Genomic DNA, 12,849 nt, shown 5'->3' on the forward strand with positions numbered 1-12,849 from the left:
AATGGACCAGTATGTGAGGCTCTAACTGGATTGCAAGGAACTGGTGATGTGTAAGAGGGGAAGAGTGAGTGAAGAATGGAGCAAGTAGATTGTCAGGATTGACACATGAATGTAGCCTGGCACTCACCCTGATGGAGTAACGGAACATCCTGTGGCATTGTTTCTATTCTCTTGGACTTCAGAGCAAAGTGTGCAGAAGACACTGAAAGTCTGCAGAGTTAGTCTAAGTGAGTGGGCATGGCTCTGGCAGATGGAGTATAATGTTGGTAAGTGTGAGGTCATCCATTTCGGGAGGAATAACAGCAAAATGGACTATGTTTTAAATGGTAAAAAATTGTAGCACGCTGCTGTGCAGAGGGACTTGGATGTCCTTCTGCATGAATTGCTAAAGGTAGGATTGCAGGTGCAGCAGGTGATTAAAAAGGTAAATGGAATTTTGTCTACCACTGCTACAGAGATGGAGTTTAAAAACAAGGAGGCTATGCTGCAGCTGTATAGGGTCCTGGTGAGGCCATATCTGGAGTACTGTGTGCAGTTTTGGTCTCCTTACTTGAGAAGAGGTAAACTAGCACCGGAGTGGGTACGGAGGAGATTCACTCGGCTGATTCCAGAATTGAGAGGGTTGGATTATGAGGACAGACTGAGTAGATTGGGATTATACTCATTCAAATTCAGAAGAATGAAGGGAGATCTTATAGAAACATATAAGATTATGAAGGGAATAGATAAGGTGGAGGTAGGGAGGTTGCTTCCGCTAGCAGGTGAAACCAGGGCTAGACGGCATCACCTCAAAATAAAGGGAAACAGATGTAGTACTGAGGTTAGGAGGAACTTCTTCACATAAAGGGTTGTGAATCTGTGGAATTCCCTGCCCAGTGAAGCGGTTGAAGCTATCTCGCTGAATGTTTTTAAGGCAAGGCTAGATAAATTTTTGAACAGTAAAGGAATTAAGGGTTATGGTGAGTGGGCAGGTAAGTGGAGCTGAGTCTCAAAAAGATCAGCCATGATCTTATTAAATGGGGGGGCAGGCTTGAGGGGCCAGATGGCCTACTCCTGCTCCTTGTTCTTTTTAAGACACGCTTGCTTTCTCATTCATATAAGATAATCAGAGGGTTAGATAGGGTGGATAGGGAGAGCCTTTTTCCTAGGATGGTGACGGCGAGCACGAGGGGGCATAGTTTTAAAATTGAGGGGTGAAAGATATAGGACAGATGTCAGAGGTGGTTTCTTTAGTCAGAGAGTAGTAAGGGAATGGAACGTTTTGCCTGCACCGGTAGTAGATTCGCCAACTTTAAGTACATTTAAATCGTCATTGGACAAGCATATGGACATACATGGAATAGTGTAGGTTAGATGGGCTTCAGATTGGTATGGCAGGTTGGCACAACATCGAGCGCCGAAGGGCCTGTACTGTGCTGTAATGTTCTATGTTCTATGGGAACAATATTCTTAGTAGGCTCTCACACGTACCAACATGTTGCCCAAAGTTACATCAAAAAACAATACAGCAGCCTTCGCTAGTTGAAAATCCATCACTGGAGATGTCATCTCTCATTTGCCAATTGTCAAAAGGTCTGATTATGTCCCTCGGTAAGGTCCCTTTAAATACTGAAATCCCGTGCAGAATGTGATCACACTGTGCCATCTACATAAGTGGGTCATCCTGAAGCGCAGTGGTAATGCTGTGGTACGGTTAAAATGTGAATAAAAATCTCACTCTTCAAACTTGCAGGTTCCTGACCTGATGTCACTTCTTGCAGGTCACAATACTAGAACTTGGTCTTGAGTATTTCTCTGCCATTTTCTTATTCTAATTTCCTCTGTCTCAAATTTGAAAGGACAAATACTTTCTTTGTCTAAGTGCGCCGTTTAATCTGTACCTACAGGAACTTTACAATCTTTTTAACATGGCTTGCTGCTTTCTACGAGGAGTCAACAATAATTCCAAAGGAAATTGTGATTTGGTTGGGAGTTTGCCTAGAGGGAGCATTTGTGCTCTGTCTTCCCTCTCAGGTCTGTCCCCACCTCACTGGTATTCTTGTGGTGCCTGGCCAGTCACAGACATCCTGCAAAGCATGTTAAACCCAAGGTTTCTAACCACATTTAAAATGGCAACCTACCTCCTGGTTGCAGATTGGTTGCTTATCCCTTTATTGACCTCAGTGAGAGCTGGAAGTTGGCTAGAATTTCCTAGAATTTGCAGAATTTTTGCCAATTTAATCTCTCACCAACTCACAGAGTCATAGTCATAGAGTTCTACAGCACAACTTATCCATGCTGACCAGATATCCTAAATGAATCTAGTCTCATTTGCCAGCATTTGGGGCCCATATCCCTCTAAACTCTTCCTATTCATGTAACCATCCAGATGCCTTTTAAATGTTATAATTGTACCAGCCTCCACCACCTCCTCTGGCAGCTCATTCTATACACACACCACACCCCCTGTGGAAACATTACCACTTAGGTCCCTTTTAAATCCTTCTGCTCCTATCTTAAACCTACGCTCTCTAGTTTTAGACTGCCCTACTCTTGGGAAAAGACCTTGGTTAGTTACTCTATACATGCCACTCATCATTTTATAAACCTCTATCAGGTCACTCCTTAGGTTCTGATGCTCCAGAGGAAATAGCCCCGGCCTATTCATCCTACCTGTTAATTTCCCACCAATGAAATCGCCAAGCTAGGATTCTTTATTACAAACACTATGCTTTACTTTTGTCTCTTTGCTGGGAAAAATAATTTTCATCTGCCCTCCCAATCCCCAAGTCATTTTTATTTGACCTTCCTTTGGGTCAGGAAAGCCTTTTCAGGTCAGGTTCATGTCGTGAAGACTGCAGGAACACTGAATTTCCTCCTGTATACTATTTTTATTTTCTTGTGCAGTTTTTGGAAGGCCTCAACAAAGCCACACGACCTTGGAAAACGTAGCAACAAGGGAAAGCCTACTGGGGAGAAGGGAACATTTTGAAAGGCATGTTTTGATACATTCTGTATTGTCACGCAAATGCATCCTTAATGCAATAATTTGTCACAGTAGTCTGTTCTGCAGAGATAAGCGGACCTTTATATTGACCAGCATTATGTAACTGGTGTGATGCATTACTTTTCCAACTTTAAACAGTGTCATCACACATTGAGAAACGTTTTTAAAAATATTTTGTCAACTTCTGCTGATGTAATGTGCTGTGATATAGAACAGTTAACAATTTTAGTACATGTATGCAATGACTATTCCATCATTAGAATTGTATCTGAGCTATTAATTCATCTAATTTATTGTGAATGCTTCATATATTCAGATATAGAGGTCACTAATGCCTTCTATCTGCCTTTCTCTGCTCTGCTTATTTTTAGCTAAATTGCTAACCTGCTGTGCAGCCTAAGCATTATATTTACTGATTTATAATTCTTGATTTCTCCCAATCAATCTTCCAGTATTTTATCTTCAGACTAATGTTCTTTTCAGCAGTCCACACCTCCTCTTTACTAGTTCAAAGTGATAGTGGTAGCTTCATTTAGCTGCTCTACACTGTTGTCCCAAAATGCTGTAGTGATACAGCTCCTGCGTGTCTTAGTAATGGTACTAGTGTCCCATGAAATGGATTCCCTGAGACCAGGTTGCAGGCTGTTGACTCTGATGGTGGTCGATGCTGCCAATCAAGCTGGGACAAGTCTACATCTTCCATTACGCTTCAGTGGACGCTTCCACCAACAACATGCCTTTCTTTTCTCATTAGTTTCACAAATGTTTGAACGACCAGAACTAAAAGTGCCATGTCTCCTGACAGCTCAATCTTCTGAGCAGCACGTTAAAGTGCTTTTAGATTCAATGTTCTATCACAATCTTCCGCATCTCTGAGCAAGGTAACATCAGAATAAAAGCCTATGTTCTGGCAACTACTGCGCAATCTGCTACACTATATAAGTAGGGTAATTTCCACAGCATTGAATTTTGAAGCTATATTGTGAAATTGTGATCAAGATATTAAAAAATCGTATTCACTTCCTTCATTGCTTGATTAATATTTTGCAATATTCTGTAAGAGAATATGTACTGATATTTTTCTATGTTACACAGTCTGAATTACTGTATCACTTTCCTAATCATGGATCGTTTTCAAACTTATTTTGAAGGTAATTTACATATGATTAACAGCTGAACAGCAGCCTACTTACATTTACAGTAGTGTTTACAGGAAGTATACATTTTAAGGTATCTAACAAAGGTTAATTACAGTTGCATTTTCATCAAATTATATCATGCTAACTTTACACAGCTATCATCTAGAAAAGGTTCTCATCAGTACAGATGACCAACTAAAGGGTTTACTTATAGCTCATTAGTACATCATTAAGAAAGAACTGCTTTTTAAGAATATCTCACTTGCTTATCTGCACATCTATACAATCAATAACATTTAACAAGCATCCTTATGAGTAAAATATGCAAATTCATTCAGCAAAGATGCTGAGGTCGATACACTTCCAAACAAAACCCCACAGAATTATCTGCTATTAAGTGTTAGAATTCATTTTAAATCTTGAGCAAGTAACCTCAGCCTGTTACTGCTTTCACAACTAATTGTTGGATTTTCTACTTACATAGTTGAGTAAAAAAAAGGGTGAATAACTATTCATTTGGTAGTATCAAACTTGAGTATTACTTTAAAAAGACACATTTTCTCAAATTTTTTTTTGTCCTGGTCTCATCATTATAATCAAGACAATTCACAAGAAATGCTAAAGTAAAGAGAAAACAACCTTGATAATGTATTAGAAGAGAGCACTGCTTGGTTGGCAAATGGATTCTGATTGTTGAAGGCATTTAAATTTAAATGGTTTAAATTATCATTGCAGCTCGTCATAAAATATCCTACAGCTGGTAGGCTGTAACTACTCCTCTGCCGCTTTGTACTGATATTTTTCTATGTTACACAGTCTGAATTACTGTATCACTCTCCTAATCATGGATCATTTTCAAACTTATTTTGAAGGTAATTTACATATGATTAACAGCTGAACGGCAGCATGATCATGAAAATTGTTGGTGCTTATTTAGAGAGGAATAATTGCGATCTTCTTTAAAGCATACATTAGATTCAAAGTTTCCTTAGTATGTGACCTAAGCTTGCCTTTGAGTAGAGACATTAATCTTCAAGAAAGCATCAATGGATCAAATAGAATTACTGCAGGATCGATAAAGGCCTTTAGCTCCAACTTGTCCATGTTGGCTTGCCAAAGGACAATTCACATACCACCACTCCAATGCACTCTGCAAGTGTGCACATTTCTCCTCTCTATAAATTGCCAGCCTACTACTGTCCGTACAAAATGCTACAATTTGTGATGTTACACAAAAAAATCCCCACACCGATATTTGACGACAATCCATGATGTTGGGGAAAATAATCTGAATTGCATTGACTTTATTTCTTATCCCAATAAAATGCATGTCTAGATTTGATACGCACCAGTACCATGAAGTCAGTACAGTTCACTTGTGTTCACCACAGATGAGACTTCTGGTACACTCCTAGTTTTAAAATAAGGAAACTTTCAGGCTATTTTTCTAAAATTCAAGGGGTGGTTTAGAGTAGAGACACACTTTGTTTGTGCAGACTGGGTAACTTAATGAAAGCAAGTGATATAGGTTGTAGGGTAATTGCAGTACTAGAGCAAGTCAGAAGGCTGTGTTTCCACATCATCAAGATAGGAAGGTGGATTTCCTACTGGTCACTTCAACATAAAATGATGCAGAGTGGATGTATGTTGAATGTAAAAAGGTATTAGATATTCTCTATTGGGGACAATAGATCTGTAACCCTTGTTTCAGATCCAGGCCACAAGTTAAAAATACACTCTATGACATTAAACAATCACTAAAAGCATCTATAGAAACATTAACTTTCTTCATTTGAAAAATGAAGGTGGATCATTAACTATTAAAAATGAAAGATTCTAAGAACAAGAATATTACATGATGAAGCATGCAATGCAGTACAGCAGTTCCTTTGCTGCTGAGAATATGGATCAATACCAATGCATTATAACAAGTAGACATTGTAAGCATGTGTACAAAATTAAAAATGAACTACCATTCTAAAATAATAAAATGTGAGGCTGGATGAACACAGCAGGCCAAGCAGCATCTCAGGAGCACAAAAGCTGACGTTTCGGGCCTAGACCCTTCATCAGAGAGGGGGATGGGGGGAGGGAACTGGAATAAATAGGGAGAGAGGGGGAGGCGGACCGAAGATGGAGAGTAAAGAAGATAGGTGGAGAGGGTGTAGGTGGGGAGGTAGGGAGGGGATAGGTCAGTCCAGGGAAGACGGACAGGTCAAGGAGGTGGGATGAGGTTAGTAGGTAGCTGGGGGTGCGGCTTGGGGTGGGAGGAAGGGATGGGTGAGAGGAAGAACCGGTTAGGGAGGCAGAGACAGGTTGGACTGGTTTTGGGATGCAGTGGGTGGGGGGGAAGAGCTGGGCTGGTTGTGTGGTGCAGTGGGGGGAGGGGATGAACTGGGCTGGTTGAGGGATGCAGTGGGGGAAGGGGAGATTTTGAAACTGGTGAAGTCCACATTGATACCATATGGCTGCAGGGTTCCCAGGCGGAATATGAGTTGCTGTTCCTGCAACCTTCGGGTGGCATCATTGTGGCAGTGCAGGAGGCCCATGATGGACATGTCATCAAGAGAATGGGAGGGGGAGTGGAAATGGTTTGCGACTGGGAGGTGCAGTTGTTTGTTGCGAACTGAGCGGAGGTGTTCTGCAAAGCGGTCCCCAAGCCTCCGCTTGGTTTCCCCAATGTAGAGAAAGCCGCACCGGGTACAGTGGATGCAGTAAGTTCTAAAGTTTTTAAAGTTTAAAGATCCACAGGAAGGGCCCGGCGCGCGTCCAGAGTCGCCACCGGCCCCCGGGAGGGGGCGGCGCCTCGTCCAGCCGCGGCACGTGCCCAGCCCCGCTTCGCACCCCAGCCCAACCGACCCAGCCCTTAGAGCCAATCCTTATCCCGAAGTTACGGATCTGACTTGCCGACTTCCCTTTCTAAAGTTTTGCTCGAATATCCCTGGGAACCAGGCAGAAATTTCACAGAAGCGTCAATGAAAATGTATTTCATTAGTTGCCTGGCTTCAGGCACTGAATAGGTTGAGCTGAGTTGATGATTAGACAAGTTATATTCTCTGTGGGAAGAAAAAGGTTGATTGGTCAAATGTGATTACTTTATTCCATCCATTCTTACAAATGTAACTGTTTTGAAATTAATAGACTGATTAAGTAAGCACACATGCATGAGTTGAGATCAATGCAATAGAGCTCCAAAATACAATGAAATATGAGTAAAACAAAACACCATAAAATAAATAATAAGTTTACATGCCCCTGGCATGTAGCCTTGTCCTCCGGGAATGCACATCAAACAATTGCTTGCTTGCTGGGGGCAGCAGCCATGGGCTATGGGCATGCATAAAATTTCCTGGAGAGATTCAGAGCCAGCAATGCACAAATAGAAAATAAACCCATTTAACTTTATTGCCTGAACATGTCATTATTTAGTCCTGGTTTGATATGTTTTATTTTCTCAACTGAAGTAGAACTTAGTTATCAACACCTATCATTGACATTCCTAGAAAATCATATAAGAATCTTTTGGCTGTTTACATTACCTATGTTGATTATAGTGTTCTGAAAACAGTGTATTTCACATCAAGTGATGTTCAGAACTTTCAGACACAAATCAATGTAAACATGTCACCACCAAGCAGCAGGCAAGAATTGATTTGCCTTCTATCTAGATTTAAGGCAGAAGGTGTGAGACCACCTAGAGAAAGTATTCCCTTACCGTTTAAAACTTGCAGATGAAATGGGATTTCTACCTGTTGCAACATTAGATTTCAAAAAAATTTAATGGATCATTGAAATGTCCAGTCACTTTATGAAATTACTTTTAAATCATTCTTGGCCACATTTCATTCTGCTAAAATCAAAAAATGAAGTTTCATTAAACAAGAGGTTACTATCGTGTACACAGAAAACGCTTTCCACTCAGTACTGAGGAAATACTTTGGAGAGATAAACAGAATTAACAGTCCAGTATAACTCCTCTTCAGTACGAACACATTAACTCTGATCCTTACTCCACAGATACTGCCGGACCTGTCGAGATTCTCCAGAATTGTCCGTGTTTGTTTCAATTTCTAGCATCCTCAGTATTTTGCTTTAAAGCAAATATTTTGTATTGACTTGGGAGATCTAACAGCAAAGAGATTATAAGAAGAAAAACTATTGTACGCTTTTCAAATCAAGCAGATGGTTAACATAATCTGCACAGGTATTGGTCCCACTGCTAAATAAGTCTACTTTTTAAGCTATCCCTAGTAGATGTCTAAATCATGTGTTAGGACTCTTATAGGTGTGTGAGACCACAAGATGTAGGAGCAGAAGTGGGTCATTTGATCCATTGAGTCTGTTCCATCAAGCAATGCTGAAAATCCTCAACAGCCACCTTGCTGCCTTTTACCCAAGCCTCTTGATTTCTTTACTAATTAAGAAGACATTTATCCCAGCCATGAACTTAATGGCCCAACTTTGACAGCCCTCTGCAGTAACAAATTCCATAAATTCACTATCCTTCAAGAGAAAAAATCCTTCTCATCCTCTGTCTTAAATGGTGACCCCTGTTTCTGAGATTAAGCCCTCTGTCCTAGACTCTCCCACAAGGGGAAACAACCTTCCCTGCACCTTCCCTGTCAAAGCCCCTAAGACTGGTGTATGCTTCAATTAGGTTGCTTCTTTAATCTTTAAAACTCCAAGAAGTTACAGGATCAACCACTTCTCATAAGATAGTTCCTCCATACCTAAGATCAACCTTGTAAATCTTCTCTGCACTGCCTCAAATGCCAGTATACCTTAGCTAAGGAACGGGGATGAAACTATTTATAATATTCTACATGTGGTCTAACTGCTGGGTTATATACATTTCGTAAAACTTCTCTACTTTTATGCTCTATTCCTTTGAAATAAAGGCCAATCTTCCACTTGCCTTCCCTAATACCTGCAAAAGGCCTCCTAAAGCCTTCTGTGCTACGGCCTTCTACAGTCTATCTTCATTTAAATAATATTTGATTCCTCTATCCTTTCAGCCAAGCACATAAGGTTGACATCCTGAAAATGCCCGCTTATCACAACCCTATTAGTTAGCCATTATCCATCCATAACAATATACTGCCACAAAATGATCAGCTCTTAACTTACTAACTCGCCAAAAGTCCAGTCATTCCCGAACCCCATTTTGAAATCTAAATATATTATATCTACTGATTCTCCTTTATCTATCCTGCTTATTATCACCTCAAAGAATTCTAATGAATTTGTCAGGCATGATTTCCTCTTCATGAAGACATGCCGTCTCTGTTTAATTATTTTATATGTTTCTAAATACTTGGCTACCATTATATCATTTGTAATAGATGTTCATGTTTTCCCCAATGACAGATATTCAGCTAACCGATCTACAGTTACATTATTTTTGTCTCCTTCCCTGTTGGATGTAGGGTGCCATGGTGGTAGTTTTCCAATCATCTGTAACTTTTTCAAAATCAAAAGATTATTTGAAGATTCCGACCAGTACATCTCTCTCTGCAGCTGCTTCTTTTGATACCCTATGGTCCATTCCATCAGATTGCAAGAACTTTTGGCCTTTAGCTTAATAGTTTCCCTAGTATTTTTTCTCTAGTTTCAATTATTAACTGCTCTTGCTGTGCATTTTGAGATTATTTGCTAGTTTACCCACAAAGTTTATTTTCTTCCCTTTTTTGGTCACCTTTTGTTGATTTTTTTAAAACTTGCCTAATCCTCTAATTTACCACAAACTTTGCCACGTTGATTGTTTTTTTTATTATTTTTATGGTTATCTTGCTTCTAGCAGCAAAACAGCATGACAAATTCTCCTTAATATCGGTACATTTAAGACAATGAAGGCCATCAGTTTAACTGGGACAAGGTACCCAGAGTAGCCCAAGCCAAACATAGACACACATGGTAATTCCTATGGCATGGTTCTCCACCCATACTTCATTCAACAAACATATGGAATTGGATCCGATGTCCAAACCCATACTGATCAAAACTGGAAATCACACTACTCAACATAACGGATTGGACAGTATAAATTCCAAGCGGAGTAGAACAACATCACTTCATCGGAGGTTCAACTGATGATGTCACCTATCATGGTGACAAAACATCTGAACCAAACAAGCCTGCTCAGCGAGCAAGTCAATAACCTCATCCACAACCCAAGCTATAAATCTTTGCCAAAGCTTTAATCTATTCCTTCATCTTCCACTCTTGGTGTCATGATCAGAATAGTGCCTTGCAATGCCTTGGAGAACAGTACCTATTCCCCAAATAATGTTATCCCCCGTTACTCCTACGTTTCTCTTTTTACCCCTCACTTGAACTGCACTCAGGTTTCATGTACTTTGTGCCCTCATCCACACTGAGAATAAAAACCTCAAACCCACTGTACAAAGTCACTGGCAGTTGTTCCAAAGCTAATTCTGAATGCCCAAATTTGCCTCACTCACAGTCACCTGCTCCTGTATGTGAATGCCTTCTGTGACACAGTTTCCAGGTAACTCTCCCCATCCCTGTGTCACAGCGTTTGCAGCTTAGACTCCAGCTCCTCAACACTGAGCTAACAGTGAGGAGCCAACACTAGCTGTGATGTTGTCACGCTAGAAGGTTCACCAGCTCTCATATACAATAACTGTACCATTATCCATCTCTAATGAAACTGTTCTCAAAACTCTAGCATTCCTATTCCCTTGTTCCACTTGAGTGGCTTCCTGGTCCATGGTGCTGCGCTTGTTTTGCTTAATCTCCCTGCATTCTTGTCAGGACAGATTATATGGAAGTGTTATAAAATTGTAGAGGCTGAGATTTCTCAAATACAACCCTGTGTCCCCATACCTGCCTCCTAAGCATTCACCCTCTCTTGTCCATGATCTTAGAACAAATTTGAATGGCTTAGAGTGAGCGAAGTATCCAGGTCCCTTTCCCTTTCCCTGACATGGTGTAATATCTGCAGCTCAGATACCAGCTCCTTAACTCCGATCTGCAAGTCCTCAAGCAGCAAAAGCTTATTACAGATATTACAGCTTTTTTCCAGCTACCATCAGTTCTGAAGAAGAGTCACTAACAGAGCGTTAACTTTGATTTTTCTTCACAGATGCTGCCAGACCTGCTGAGCTTTTCCAGCGACTTCTGTTTTCGATCCTTATGACAGGTGCGTTTGCCGTGGTTCACTTGGGTGTCTAGCAGTTCCCACATTCTGCAGCAGCAACACATCACCCATCCCTTTATCTATTTTATTGTAAATAATTTGTAAATAATAAAATCCCAAATCTTTACACTTTACAGTAATTCTTTTTATCAGTTTCAATCATATATTTAAGATATTTTTATGAAGAGAAAGAGGAATCTTAGGCGAGAGACTTAAACACGTACTCTTCTTTGAAGACTGGAAATATTCACAAATCAGCTATTTCCCCTGTCTTTACCTCACATTGTGGTTCTTGATATTACTCTGTCATTGGTCTCACTGCAGGTGGCTGCTCAATCCATACCTCCTATTCTCTCCCACTTGCATCTTGCTCTGGAGATTTTATCTCCTGTAATAAACCTTACTTAATGTACCTCTTTTGCACTGAATTTCCACTTCAAACCAAATCCTCTGATATATCACTCCGGTTCTGTCTTACTCACATGAAGTTTCCATTCATACTGATCACATTTCTTCCCAATTCTCCTCCTTCCTGATCCTACTGAGCTAGTAACAGTCGTAATACAGTGAGAGAATGGCAGTGAGAGGAACAAAACAAAGTGAACAATGTCCTAAACATACATCACAGCCTTTGCATCTATCTTATCTAGTTATGCTTTCTTGCATTCTTGGTCACCCATCCCAGTTGTGTGCTTACTCTATGACTTTCAGGTTGCTCCTCACACTGGATTTGCCTGGCCTCTTCTACTGCATGCTCAATGATAGATCAGGTCTGGGTATTATTTCTAACTTCAGTAGTTGGATTTTTAAATCACCTCTTGCCTCAAAAACATCCAAGTAAAAGTTAAAATGTTATTATTTGCTTCCTCACAACAGCAGAGTGTAATGCTTGGTAAATTCCATTACAAAATTGGGAGAAGCAATTCCAGTTTCTGCCAAACATTAACTTCCATTAACATAAATAAAGCTTTGGAAGCAAGGGTGCTGCTCTCAATTTTGGAGTTATGAATCTCACCTCACACTGTTGTAAACCACCTGCAATCCCAAATCTGGGATTTTCCCAATGACCCCCTCAAGTGAAGATGGTCAGTCCATGCCCTCACCGTTATCTCTCAAGGTCAAAGGTCCTTGTACCATGTTTGAAGGTCACCCAAACCGCTACGCACTCACTTCAAAACAAGAACATCAGTTCAAGCTGTATTAACCCAATTTCTAGGAACTGCCCCCATGGTGCAGTAGTGCCTGGCCACTATACAGAGCCAGAGAAAGTGTGAGGGTTTTCCTGTTCCAACCTCATGTACAAAGTGATATGTGCAAACAAATAGCATAGATCAATCTGTTTACCATTTTCTTTACAGGTCTCTCTGGATCCATGTCCCAGGCTACTACATTTAGCCTGCACTGCAAACCTCACTGCAACTTTCAATCTGGCTCAGTTCTCAATGACATGACACCGCCAAGCAATGGAGTTCTGTGATCTTCCCCATAGCAAGAAGAACACACTCGAGGATTGTTTTCATGCGGTAGATTCATTACTGCATGGTTTGTCTTTAGTCAGTTCTTGA

General features: G+C 40.5%; 1 protein-coding gene across 17 annotated transcripts in view; it reads right to left on the reverse strand.

Moving 5' to 3' along the window:
- Nucleotides 1–12,849, reverse strand: part of dlgap1a (discs, large (Drosophila) homolog-associated protein 1a) — a 715,152-nt gene that overhangs the window by 573,781 nt on the left and 128,522 nt on the right. The window lies entirely within an intron of this gene.

This window comes from Stegostoma tigrinum, chromosome 5 (assembly GCF_030684315.1).
Source record: "Stegostoma tigrinum isolate sSteTig4 chromosome 5, sSteTig4.hap1, whole genome shotgun sequence".
Classification (NCBI taxonomy): Eukaryota; Metazoa; Chordata; class Chondrichthyes; order Orectolobiformes; family Stegostomatidae; genus Stegostoma; species Stegostoma tigrinum.